This window comes from Mytilus californianus, unplaced genomic scaffold, assembly GCF_021869535.1.
Source record: "Mytilus californianus isolate M0D057914Y unplaced genomic scaffold, xbMytCali1.0.p SCAF_2, whole genome shotgun sequence".
NCBI lineage: Eukaryota > Metazoa > Mollusca > Bivalvia > Mytilida > Mytilidae > Mytilus > Mytilus californianus.
The window spans coordinates 137,350,814-137,365,849 of NW_026262668.1; the positions used below are offsets into that span (position 1 = coordinate 137,350,814).

Below are 15,036 nucleotides of genomic sequence, written 5' to 3' on the forward strand. Positions count from 1 at the left end.
GAGATATTCTATTATTTGTAGTGGAAAAGGTTAATGTTTATCAGAACCAAAGACCACTTTTGAAAAATGATAAGAATAGATAGCACCACTTGCAATCGGGGCCATGAATGTTTTGGAAAATACCCAAAATCATGCACCATCGTCCAGGAAGAAGCACATTTTCGTAAAATCCAATATTCCGATCATTGAGGACATACAATTCCAAAAGGTTTAATTTGCCAAATACAGCTTGACATCAACCTCAGAAATCTTTTTAACATATATAAATTGTAGATACCTTGAACAGACAATGTCGTGATCAACTTTCACGCAAGAAAGTAAGTTTGAGTAAAAAGCAATATATTGATTACGTTAGTGCTTGTAATATTAGATAGCTTCATTATCAACGGTAAGGGCAGACAACTGGAAGATTGGTCTAATGGCGAAGAAAATTATTGTGTAGTAACGTCTACAATGCAATTATTACAAGACTTTTGGTCGGCTTCGAGTTTTGATTGAGGTTAATTGTGTCAGTATGCTACACAAATATTGCAGGGAAACATAACCCGAATAAGTCAGTCGTTATATCCCACTGCTCTCCGATGGCTACACCCTCGCGAGTGTGAGAGTCGACCATGGGGAAGGCCTGAATTATTCAGGTTAAGGGAAACTAGGGAAGTCACAAATAGCATATAAAACAATCATGTTTTATCACAAGCAATGGATATGTATAAATACGCCGAACAGTTTATGAGAATAGTTGAATACCTTTATGAAGCAACCATTTAACCGAATAGTAGATAATACACTCCCTTCTTCAAACCCCGTACAAATTTGTTTGACAAAATTCAATCGTTATTAGGAATTAAATTTAGTCAGAATTGATTTTCTGTTACCAAAATATTTTTTCGCTGCAAATTTCTTTTTACCACTTTAAAATATGACGACATTACATTATTGTCTTCTTATGGTGGCTTCATTTATGAAAAACAAATTAAAATATATTAAACAATTAAAGCTATTAATGAAATTCGTAGAAAATATAAAGGTAGGATAGTAAACTAACTCATCATAGATACCAGGATTAATAATTTGTACGCCAGACGCGCGTTTCGTCTACAAAAGACTCATCAGTGACTCTCGATTCAAAAACGTTTAAAAGGTCAAATAGAGTACGAAGTTGAAGAGCATTGAGGACCCAAAATTCCGAAAGGTTTTGCAAATTCACCGAAAATAATCTATATCATATAAATCTATAGATACAAAATCGAATACATTTTTCATGAACTAGTTTTGCAACGTTTCTGTTCCTATGCAGTCTTTGAAGAAACTTGAAATGATTTAATCAAACTTTGCCATTAAAGCTAATAACCATCATAATAAGAATAGAGAGGAAAATAATGTTTTTTTCGGGTAACCCGAGTTCATCCCCAGGTTTTGATGGGGTTCAATCTTTAGTTTTCTGTGTGGTATTCTCTGATGTGTTTTAAAATTTCCAATATGTATACCGAATTCGAAAAGAAATAAATGTTCAATTCCAAAATTTCTGATATATACATATATATATACATAAGCATACATATAAAACATAGACAAATGACTCCAGGGTTTTGAAATGGAACACATGGTTTATAACATTATTAGATTCTTTACTTTTATTTTTAGATATATAATTTAGAAAAGCTTTAATTGTAAATTGCATTTTTCATGCATATAAAGAGATGCAGATTAAACGTCGACGATATAGCCACCAAAGAGCAACCGAAGAGCACAAAGATTTATAAACAAATAATTTTAATCGTCAACATAGGGTACCCAACAGTAGACAGACAACTTTTCGTATCATATAAAGGCAGATTACCAAATGCTTATTTATTATCTCTTAAAAAGTTTGCTAACCATGTTAATTCAACATGTCGTATAAAGGTAGATTACTAATGTTCATTTATTATCTCTTAAAAAGTTTGTTCACAATGTAAATCCAATATGTCGTATAAAGTTAGATTAACGACGTTCCTTCAATATGTCATATAAAAGTATCTTATCGATGGTAATTCAATATGTCGTATAAGGTAGATTACCGATGTTAATGCAATATGTCGTATAAAGGTAGATTAATAATGGTAATTCAGTTAACGTATAAAGGTAGATTACCGATGCGAATGCAATATGTCGTATAAAGGTAGATTACCGATGGTAATTCAGAATGTTTATCTCTTATTTATGTCGTTGCGTAAATATTAAGACATCCTGATTGCGTATATATATATATTCATCCGATCCAATTAATATGATTCATATGACATTGTGGATCTTTCTGCATATGAAAAACACCAATAATTGAAACCTGTATGACGGAAAGAAGAAAGTAAGGCACTTCATGGAGTGTAGCAGAAAATAAGGGAAACCAAGCAGTGGAGCAGACAGTGAGGGGAAAGCATGCAGTGTTGCAAATAATACACGAAATATCAATATATTTTTGTTATAATTTGTTTTTCAAATAAAATTACAAAAATAAGGAAAATTGAATGAGACAAGAACGAATAATATCAATATATGTTCACGGCAACACATCTTAATGGTGTTCTACGGTCACAAATCTGTAATTTTTTTCTGTATTTTTAGCTTCCTTGAATTAAATATAGTCTGTCTTAATGATGATTACAATGATATACAGCTTAAGATCCATAACGGTCAGTGTTTTTGTAATTGTCAGGTAAAAAACGGAAGTATAGCCTTTATGATGCAAAAAAAAATGAAAATACCAAAGAAGCAATGAAATATCATAAATTAAAATATAATAGACAACATAATGATCAAACAAACAAGAAAAAACTAAAATTAAAAGTTTTATTGTCTTAACTTAAATACAAATCTATAACTGTAACAGTATAAAATTGAGAATGGAAATGGGGAATATGTCAAAGAGACAACAACCCGACCAAAGAGCAGAAAACAGCCGAAGGCCACCAATGGGTCTTCAACACAGCGAGAAAATCCCGCACCCGGAGGCGGGCTTCAGCTGGCCCCTAGATAAAAATGTGTACTAGTTCAGTGAAAATTGACATCATACTAAACTCCAAAAAATATAAATGAACTAAAATTAAAAAAAAAATACAAGACTAACAAAGGCCAGAGGCTCCTGACTTGGGACAGGCGCTAAAATGCGGCGGGGTTAAACATGTTTTGTGAGATCTCAACCCTCCCCCTATACCTCTAGCCAATGTAGAATAAACAAACACACAGCAATATGCACAGTAAAACTCAGTTTAAAATAAGTCCGAGTCCGATATCAGAATAGGTAACAAAAGAAACTAAGCAAAATGACAATGATACATAAATTAACAAATGACTACTAACAGTTACTGACATGCCAGCTCCAGACTACAATTAAACTGATTGAAAGATTATATCTTCATCATATGAAAATCAAGCACAATCCCTCCCGTTAGGGGTTTAGTATCATATCATCATAAATATATGAGAAGAACATAACCCGTATCATGCAGACAACTGGTTTTAGAACAAATGTGTTTATTTCCGATGCAAAGACCCTATGAGTGAATCAATATCAATACCAAAATATACCATCTTCAATGACCTGACAACAGTATCGTAACTATATCCCTTATGAATAAGCCTGTTTAAAGGTTTGGTTAGCTTTTGAGGTGAATGCCGACATTTTTGTGCTTTGAAAAGAATATTACCATAAAAGATTGGATGTGAAATACCTGAACGTATGAGATGTCTGCATGTTGATTTATATTTTACGAATAATGCCCTTGTACCGATGATAAAATTTAATAAAGGTTTTGACTAGTTTGTGATATTGAAAACCCTGGTGTTATAATTTTTCAGTTATACAGAGATTTCTTTCGTTAAAATCAAATACGTTGTTACATACACGAGCGAATCGAACAAGCTTAGATATATAAACACCATACGATGGTGACAAGGGAACGTCACCATCTAAAAATAGATAATTAACAGTAGGAAATTAAAGATCATCTCTTTTATCATAACTAGATGTGATTAGACGTATTTTAGGTTAACGGGTTTAACGTGTGTTGTTGGACTGCAGTTATATTTGTCTGTCTGAAGTTTATCCCACACCTCTATTATCAATTTTGACATATTTCATATCTGTTATATCTTATTCTGAGTAATATATAGGGAACAAATTGTCCACATATTGCTTAACTGTTTACCATCACGGAACAACTGTGTACACCCCGGATTTAGTGGGATTCGTTCAGCTCTATCATTTCACCATTGGGGTCGTTGGAGAACTTAACTTTTCGACAAAAGAGCTTTATAAGTTATGGGGGTTAACTTAGCTAACTAATTATATGGAGCAGGACTAATTGATTTTTGAGGCTTTTTATGCATTGAGTTAGATACATGTTTCACATGGACATTACATATGTTCATGTCATATACTCTGAATGGAGATGCTGTTTGTAATTTGATAGTATAGAGGCAAATTATCCAGTTTATGGCAGAATTTTGTCCATATCAGTACTGTATGCTGTTCGAACTTCCAGTTATTGTGTGCACTCAGGACAATGCATTGCTCATTATACCACCATCTGTATGTTCGTCTGTCTGTCACAGTTTAGTTTCAAGATTATTAACAGAGAACAGCTGCATGAACTTTATCGAAATTTTCATTACGTTTTTGGGCCACAAAACACAATTTAGGTTCGATTTTTGACATTTATCCTTTTACATTTCTAGAGTTATGATCGTTGATATTTCAAGCGTTTGTGGTTTCCAGTTGATGAATAGATTATACACAAAATAGATTGTTCTCGACCATTATATTGGAGACCAAGATCGATTTATCTTCTTTTTTCATTTTTTCGTTTGGTTTCTTTTATCGTTTTAATCGTTCTAGACTTATTTCCTTGGATGTTTACAAATTATGTGATTTCCTAATAAAAATAGATATTCATGAAATTGATTTTCATTTTGTGGGTGTATTAGACCGAAAACTTTATGTAAAATTTTATTTTTGACATGTTTTCTTTAAACGTACAAGAGTTTTGGCCCTGATTGTTTGTAAAAAAAAAATTTAGAATGTAGTTTTATGGATATTTTGAAAACCATGCGACTAAACGCCTTTCCTTGATCGTTGGGAAAGTAGAACATTTTGTGGACGGTGAAGGAATCTGTGATATCATAGAAACTTATTCTATTTATTGTTATGCTAAAACTTATGATTTTGTTACGTTTTTACCGGTATTTTAGAGTCAAGTGCTTTTCTTAACTGATTGTTTATTCACGTCTTTTCCACTAATCGATATTAAATTATTCTTAAAAGCACACGTATAACTCTGCGACGTACAACATTTTAATCCTGGTATCTATGATGAGTTTTTTTTACATGTTGTCAGTCGGAAATACATTAAGTGCATGGCTATCTTGATTTTTTTTTAAACTTCATTAGGGTTATTTGGTGTTACTGGTATATCATCGAAAGCTTTTTATCATATTTCTTTTTTCAGCTTTCTAGAGCTTGACATATTGCATAAATATTATAAATTGTAAATTTTCAAATATTTTAAATATTCATGTCTGTTGGAGCAGTTTTTGTGTAAAGAATCGACCACTGTTGATGAAGTCCGTAAAGTGTGAACATGCACAATCGTTACGTTTTAATTGATGTATGTAAACGCCTTACGACGGAGCAGAGGGTAAGTTACAGACATGCTTAAAAAAGTTAACATGTTAATTCTACATTTGTTATAAAATGATCTTCAATGATTCACAAATATCTGTATTGGCTCTGCTAACCCTAAAGAATAGATTGCATTTTCTCACTATATACATGACTTATAAGGGTTGCACTGTATTATTTAGGATTTATGAGGATAATTATGACTACTTCATCATTTATATAGATTTGTAATGATGGGCAAATGTACTGTTGAAACGGTAGATTTCAGATTATTCCTATTGGCGACCAAATGCGTTTATAAGATAGCAATTGGAGAGACGTCGAATGTTATCACTATCGTGTGAATGATTGCGTTATTATGATACAACTCCATTATAAGGATTTCAGAACTTAGACATTCTCATGAATTAACACAAATAATAAGACTCCAACTGGAAAGTTTTGAAAATGTATTTCAATTCAAAATACAACCTAATGAAAAGTCAATTATCTAGATAGGACATATGAATGATTTTAGTTATGTTCTTTGTGTTTTTTCTTTTTCTTTTAATCAATTCACATGCAAGTACACCAGCCTCAGTTTGGATTAAAGAAATTAAAAGTCAACAAAGACATCAGGCTTGTAAGTACGCCAGACGCGCATTTCCTCTACATAAGAATCATCAGTAGCTCTCAAATCAAAACCATTGGGTTTCAAATTAATGACGAAATTGAGAGATACCGAAAAACCATCATTAAGAAGAAGTTGTGCCAAATCGAACCAATGTAACTGATGTCTTTTATAGAAATGCCTTCTATAGAAATACCTTAGTGATTAAATTTATGACCACTAAATTTATAGAAATGGCTCAAAACTGTTATAACAAAACGAGATACGTTATGCTAGTTTATAAAGTGCTATTTGTGTTAGAAAAATATACTAGGTCTGACGAATAAAACAACGTAACTGTTTTCTACAAAGGAACATAATTACAAATCAATAACTGCTGAAGTTTTTGCTCATTTACCAATCCTATAACTATACCCAATAGGGGCACATACCAATTTACATATAATGAAAACAAATTATATCTTTACTCATTTGTCTTACTGAACATAAGAAACATAGAAAATGATACACCTACTACTTGGTAGAAATTAATATATATTGCCACATATAATCAAACAGAAAAACAACTTACTTTTTATGAGAATACAAAACAAACTTGGTAATAGCCATTTGATATATGAAAAAAAATGATTACAGATTAAATGTTCGAACATGCACTGGGAAGATAAAGAGACAAAATCAAGGTAACCAGTGGCTTGAACTGTTCGGCCACGAGTTATATATTTTCTATATTAATATACTTATAGAAGAGAAGCTATCTTTCCTAACACAAACACTCTTCCCTCAGGTTTTTATGGAAGAATGACTGAAATCAACACTACACAGATTTTACGGCTACCATCACGAAAGAATGTCCGGTACGATGACCAGGGACATCTTTTCGCAGTTTTAGATCCTTTGTAGATCCTTTTTAAGCATTAACAAAAATACCGAACTCCAAGGTATATTAAAAAAGGAGGAAGTAAACGCTGACTTCAAAACAACGAAAACAATGGAAAACAATTGTGAACAATGACTACAGACACCTTTGCATAGTTTTAGATCCTTTCATATTCTTGACTTGGTACAGGCACTTTCTGAAAAACATTGGTGGTTTAGACATGGTTATATATATATATAGCTAGCTAAACCTTCATTGTAGGACAGTCGTTTATAGTTTTGTTATAATGAAAAAAATAGGTGAGCAACCCAAAGTCATAATTGGTTAACGTGACAATAACTGGGATCCAGCAGCCTAAACTGTACAAACATACATTACAGCATACAAACACAACTGACTTAAAAAGTCAAACAAACATACGAATAAATCTGACAAAGACGCCAACAAAAATGTTTTTTTGTAGTTGATGATACATACAGTATAGTAAAACATAGTTTCTAAGAAACAATGGTTTACTATACTGTGTGTACTATCAACTATTTATTTTGTGTATACTATATATTTAGTAATTTTGCGGCAAAATACAACTCGACATTTGTTATTGTTGGTCATTTCACTCAGTTGTGTTCTAACCTTTTTCCTGACAGTAAAATTGCATCAAGTATATATAATGTACATGTCATATGTTAAGTTTGAAAATGTCATTCACGCAAAATCTCCTCCTCAGCTGTAACAGCTGTGGGGAAGATGTCCCTCATTGAAGGTTTCAGAGGTTTACAGGTATGGTTTCTTACAGACATACAAACACAACTGACCTAAAAATTCGAAAACACATAAAAAAATAAATCTGACAAAGATACCAACAAAAAGTTGTTAGTACATACTGTATAGAAAACATAATTTCATGTACACTTTCCCGATAAAGATCAAATTAAGTAAAATATAATGACAAGGGTATACAAAATGAAAGCAACACTTTGAAAAACTCATGCATCCGAATAATAGCTCTGAACCCACTCACATCAGAAACAAATGGTCTGATCTGAAAATGTACCCATTGTATTCCTTATCAGTACATGTCACACCTGAGTCTGGATTCGAATGACTATAGTAAAGCAGGCATAGGATACACATCAGGTCTAGCTCTAATTTCAAGAGATTTCCTTGTTGCTTTTCCTTGGTAGGTAGATCCCCAATTGATAATGGACTTTGGAAAAATAGGTAGACTATAGTCGCTTCTTATCCCCCCTCCCTCCCCCCAAAATTTAAAGGTAACATTTTGTTAAGATAAACGATTAAAAACTTGTGGTTGGTCCTTTTAGCTTTATTATGGATCCATGACCTTGCCAATTAACCATCACATCAATGGTAAATGTACTAATATAAACACTGAAACAAGCGGCGACAACGTGTATGGTCATCTTTCCAATAACTCAACATACAAGGATATCACATGAGCAAAGTTCATAAAAAGAAACACTTCCGAATAAATTTAAAATATAATGCTTTATTGCTACTTTTTAAACATTTAGAAAACAAAATCAATGGCTTAGGTCAGTTATTTTGCGCAATCTGATTTAATCTGAAATTTGTTGTAAAAAAATGTGTTTTCTGAATATGAATGAAAGATCAGGGTTATGCGCTAACGACACGGCATTCCAACAACACAAATAAATAAAAAAAACATCAAGAGAGCAAATTACAGTCTTCAACAACCGACAATTATCCAAACAATATTTCAAGCTCTTAATCAGATCAATTTTCTTACAGTTGTAAATAAATTTAATTTTCAAGAAAACCTACAAAAGTGCACTTTCTATGTTAACAAACAAATTTTCAACAAAGGTTTTTATATCGGTCGATCAAAAGGCTACTGGTTTAACACAAGTTAGTTCATTTTCGTCTAAAACGATCATATTGATGATGAACACTATCTAAAAAATCATGTTTAGTCTTTTAGTGAATTTTGAGACTGACTTTTGCGGTAAATTCAGTACTGTTCAGACAATTTGCTTGCAGTCGATTCAGTACTGTTCAATAGCCGTTAAGACAATTCAGTATGTTGGTGATGTGTACATGTAGATACCAATTACTGAACATGGACTGAACTAGATCTGAATTGACTGCAAGCGAATTGTCTGAACAGTACCGAGTTCACTGAGGTGGATAAGTCTGAAAATGTACTGAAAGACTGAATATACGACATAATAATGTATTGTAAAGTCTTTTAAGAGCTGTTAATATCAAAATGACCCTTTCAAAATTGTTTTACTAGTAGTCTTCACCCGGGTAATATATACATATATATATATATATATATATATATATATATATGTCATGCCTCTCCTGATGACGAAAGTTTTGTTTTATAAATGATCATTAATTCCTTCGAGGAATGTTTATTGTTGCAAGTGAATGAATGTTTAAGTCTTCCCGTATTTAACTTTCCTAAAATAGAACATATGATCTAAGCCTTTAGAAAAGACAAAGGAGAGGGTGAGTAGATTTTACTATGAAAATGTTATTAATGTAAATAAGGAAGCTTTAACTTCCTTTGTATTGAACATCACCGTTCCATATATCGTATACTGGACCGGCACTGCTGGCTGATTATAATATTTTACTGTGACATCATGATTTTAACAAAAAGTGTTCACATTTTGAGATGGTAAATGGCTAAAAAATAATAAGAATATCATGCTTCTCACCCGGTATTCAAGAATAAAACTACCAAAAATTTGTTTAAGTAATTATTTAAAGAAGATTTTACAGAGCATAATATCATACATATATATACTTCGTCTGAAATTTAGCCCAACAATGTTAGAATTGCAAATTTGCGATAGCAAATATTTGTTCTTCCCTTAGGGAGATTTGAATATATATATAATATGCAAAGATGAAATAACAACAGCATAGGTATCAGATGTAACAATAAGTCAATTGCCAAGAACAAAGTTTTGGAGAGCAATTCTTAAAATTCTTCACTTTATAAATAATATTCAGTTCTGCAAATGGAATCATACTACCTAAATAAATCAGTATATTTGTGTTAAATTTTAGTCAGGCTTTTGATTTATTTATGATATGTATATCCCTGTTGTAAAAGTTTGTTAAAATTTGATCAAATTTGATTATTTCTCATTGCTTATGACTAATATTTTAATATTTTACATAATCAACTCTTACTAATTCTTTATATCGTATTTAAGTTAAAAAAAAGAAAAGTAAAATTTAAATTTAATAACGCACATACCTTGTCATGAAGTAGCGATAAACATTAAATACAAAATCTTTTAAAAACTATTTATTGATCTGAAACAAACGGTATAGATAACTGTTATCATAAATGGTTATTTAAAGTTTTCTATATATAAATTTGGTACTGGCCATTTACATTTTATTTTCACAATAAATCGTTAAGTTTTATATTGCCACTTACCTTTATTATTAAACAATTAAGGTTCGATCCTCACCGACTACAAATGGGAAATAGATAGAGCCAAAAATAATTCAATATTCAGTCTGGCGATGTCTTAATTATATAAAAATTCATATCCCATTCACGTTCTGAAGCAGTTTTGATTAAAACTGACAAAGCTTGTTAACCTAATTCGAGACTCTGATTACGGCTGATTGATACAATGTTGTTCCGGTCTCATTTTCTTTTTGGCAGAGTATGTATACGTTTTGACATGGCTAGTTGGGTATTAATGAAGCTTCTGTTAAAACAGGGGTAATTAAGAATTTGTTACCTGGGTAAGTTCATATATTGGTATAAATATATGTTTCAGTAATACATTTAAAATAATTAGCTTTTATGCATCACAGAGAAAATAGTATTGAAGAAGCATCAATGCTTCTGAATAAACTTTGCTTCAAAAGTTATACACACGAAAGGTCAATAAAACTGTCCCTTTATTAGATGTAAGAAACTTTAAGGTTATTAGAAATATGCATCAAGATTTAAATTACAAATTCTTCCCTACAATTAATCTAATTTTTGTGTGTATTCGAATATAATTGTACTTTCTATTCTCGACTTTGATAAAAACATAACATAACAGACATTTTCTCGTTCTATAGATACGTATCTTAAATATATTTTAAAAAAATCATTAAATTTTAAATAAATTCAGGTTTGTAAATTGTTTGCGGTATACATACTATTAAAATCTCATTAACTGGCCAAAAAACATTATCATCATTGCTTAAATCAGCCCCGGTGTTCGTACTTTTAACATTACTAATAGTACAATAAGTATAACGTTGTATCAAAACTTCATTATTAGCCCTCGTCATGGATTTCTGGTTGTAATAACTACCATTTTGATGCATTTTAAAATATTGTCTTGGAATAAGTTCTGAAATTTTAAAAACCGTATCAAGGGGACAAGGAGACAACGATCTGTATACTACAGAATACAAGTTTTCAATTTACTCTATACATCAACAATTTTGAAAACTATATGAAACTCGATATGGTACCGATTATATTTTGTTATTTTTAGGTCATATAGCTCTTCAACTGTTTTAGTTCTGATACATCTTTGGCTTTCAAATTTTTGGCTTTTGAGAGTTCCTGATGAAGGTAACTCAAGAAAAGCACTTCGGACGCATGAAATGTATTACGTGTTGTTTTCCATTTTGTATACTACAAAATAGTTGTTGTCAATTGACTCTATATGAAACTCGATATTGTACCGGTACACTATCAGTTTGATGAAAGATAGACACCTACTTTGAAGTCATACCAAACCATAAGGAGTTGACTCTTTTTGTGCATCCAGCTTTCGGGTTTTTTGCTTTGGGCGTTCTTTGTGCGGGTAGGTCCAGAGGTGCGATTCGGACGCTAGAGATTTTTAAAGCGTTTTTCCCCATTTTGTATACCCTTGAATTTACATTTTGTTTAATTTGTACTTTATCGGGAAAGTGTATATATGTCATGCTGTATGTACTACAAACTACGAAGCTTTGTTTGCGTCTTTGTCAGATTTATTTGTATGCTTGTTTGGATTTTTGATACAAGTGGGAGGTTTAGCTAGTTATAAAACCAGATCTAACTCACAATTTCTTCGGAAAATGTCTGTACCAATTCAGGAATATAACAGTTGATTTCCATAAACTGTTGAACCCATAAACTGGGTTGATATGCCCAGTTTATGGCCTTACTCAGTAAAGACCCGTTTAAATTCCATTTAATTGATAAATTCAACAGCACTTACCGTCATATTAAATAATCAAGAATTCTGTAATTATACTGCCGAAATTTACCCAAAGAAAATTACTTTTAATATATCAAATATTAACAGCAATAACTGTCCTTTCCTAGATTTAGATATTTCAGTTTTACACCAAAATAATCTACACAAAAAATTAACGACAAAGGAATAGTTTTCTTTCCCTATTGTTAATTTTCCTTTTTTGGACGGTGATGTTCCTTTAGTACTGACTTACGGTGGTTATATATCCCAACTCGTTCGCTATGCCCGTGTCTGTAGTAACGTTTTGGATTCCAATGAGCGTAATCTATGTATTATACTGGTAAATTATTAAGTCAGGGATTTCGTTACCACAAATTACTTAAATCCTTTACTTATTCTTTAATAGATACAAAGATTTGGTTTGCAAGTTTAGCTGTAAGAATAGAAAACTTATTTCAAACATCCTTAATTTAACGGTGATGTTGTTTACCGAGCCCGGAAATTTAGATACGATCCGGGTAAACATATCAATCCTTTAAATAAACTTATTCTAAATGGTTACCAATTCAACACTGTAATTAGATCTTTGAATATTGTTTTTATTGGTATAGATGTTGATTTTGTTATCAGTTAATTAAAAACATACTTAATATTGTTGTTATACACATATGCACTTTTACGATACATATATTTTGGCATTGCACAAGGTCATGTTTATCTATGACTGTTAAGGACGTCTTTACACTAAATCCATTGGATGCTGGATGTGTACTGATTGATATTTTAGTCTGAGATACATGATTGTTCTATTCGTTGTTATTAGCTTTGAACTAGCTGTCAATAACTGGGAGTACTCTCAGATCTGCACTTTGTGCCTTTTTTGTTGTTAGTGATGTATATATACCCTGCCACGTCCGGTCTGTGTTTTTGTTGTATGTTTTTCTGCTTTGTATCTATCTGACTAGTTAGGCCCTTTTCAACTGATTTTTATAGTTTGTTCTTATGTCGTGCTGTGACACCACTGTCCCAGGTTAGGGGAGGGTTTAGCGCTCACAAACATGTTTAACCACGCCACATTCTTTATGTATCTGTCTCAAGTCAGGAACTTGTAGTTCAGTAGTTGTCGTTGGTTCATGTCTGTCATATTTGTTTTTCGTAAATTGTTTTGTTTTAAGTTTGGCCGTTAGTTTTCTCAATTGATTTTTTTTTCATACTGGTCATGTCGGCGCCTTTTATAGCCGTATATACGGTACGGTAAGGCCGTACGGTTGCCTTTAATTGCTCACATCCACTTCATTTGAACTTTGGTGGATAGTTGTCTCATTGGCAATCATACCATATCTCCTTATATTTATATAGTCGAGCGTTTGATTTGTTTTAGGATGTATGGAGTTCCCCTTTTTCAATTTACCTTGGAGTTCGGTATTTTTGCTAATTCTTTTTTCATACACACATTATATTTATCTAACCTTTGTCGAATTCCAAAGATTGTTTAGGTCCTGTTATTTTCAAAAGTATCAAGCGATCGAGATTCTGGAAGAGAAGAAAAACAAGGTTGTTGGTACATTTATTGCTAACTGATGTTTTCATTACATTAATAAAGTACCTGGAAATCCACTCGGGTCATGTCATTGAAAATCCAGGAAAAGTTTCATTTTGGTACAAGATACTGTCTTGTTCTTGCTACATGTTATTTAGTACTTATTTGCACTCAAATATGGAACCCTTAACATTGTATCTCCGAGTATATGAAAAAAAAAAAAAAAAAAAAAAAAAAAAAACCAAATATCCACTCAATTCGATAACGATTTTTGTGATTTTTTTTTCTTTCGTGATATATTTCACTTGAAAATAACAAAGTTATGCTATAATTGGTTTCTGGTTAGATCAAATTAAAACATCTTGTATACGAACTCGTATAAACATATTAAAATGTATCCGTTACTTTCTCAGACACTACATGTATCACGATTAGATATTGAAATTTTATTGTCATAAGAAATGAAAAGTCATATGTTTTATTTTGTAAGGACATACATAGGATTTCATATAAATATTGTCAAATTAACAACTGTAGGATATACATTTGTGCTCAGTCAGTGTATACTAACAGTCAAATATTTATAAAGGGTAAAATGACAACTGTAGGATATACATTTGTGCTCAGTCAGTGTATACTGACAGTCAAATATGTATAAAGGGTAAAATAACAACTGTACGATATACATTCGTGCTCAGTCAGTGTATACTGACAGTCAAATATGTATAAAGGGTAAAATAACAACTGTAGGATATACATTTGTGCTCAGTTAGTGTATACTGACAGTCAAATATGTATAAAGGGTAAAATAACAACTGTAGGATATACGTTTGTGCTCAGTCAGTGTATACTGACAGACAAATAATTATAAAGGGTAAAATAACAACTGTATGATATACATTTGTGCTCAGTCAGTGTATACTGACAGTCAAATATTTATAAAGGGTAAAATAACAACTGTAGGATATACATTTGTGCTCAGTCAGTGTATACTGACAGTCAAATATTTATAAAGGGTAAAATAACAACTGTAGGATATACATTTGTGCTCAGTCAGTGTATACTGACAGTCAAATATTTATAAAGGGTAAAATAACAACTGTAGGATATACATTTGTGCTCAGTCAGTGTATACTGACAGTC

General features: G+C 31.8%; 1 protein-coding gene across 1 annotated transcript in view; it reads right to left on the bottom strand.

Annotated features, from left to right (window-relative positions):
- The window catches only part of LOC127731174 (corticotropin-releasing factor receptor 2-like), a 134,408-nt gene extending 123,800 nt beyond the window's left edge, over nucleotides 1-10,608 (bottom strand). Inside the window, exon 1 of the mRNA XM_052240116.1 lies at nucleotides 10,592-10,608. The gene's annotated coding sequence lies outside the window, so the exon portion shown is untranslated. The remainder of the gene's footprint in view (nucleotides 1-10,591) is intronic.
- Nucleotides 10,609-15,036: the final 4,428 nt, after the last annotated feature.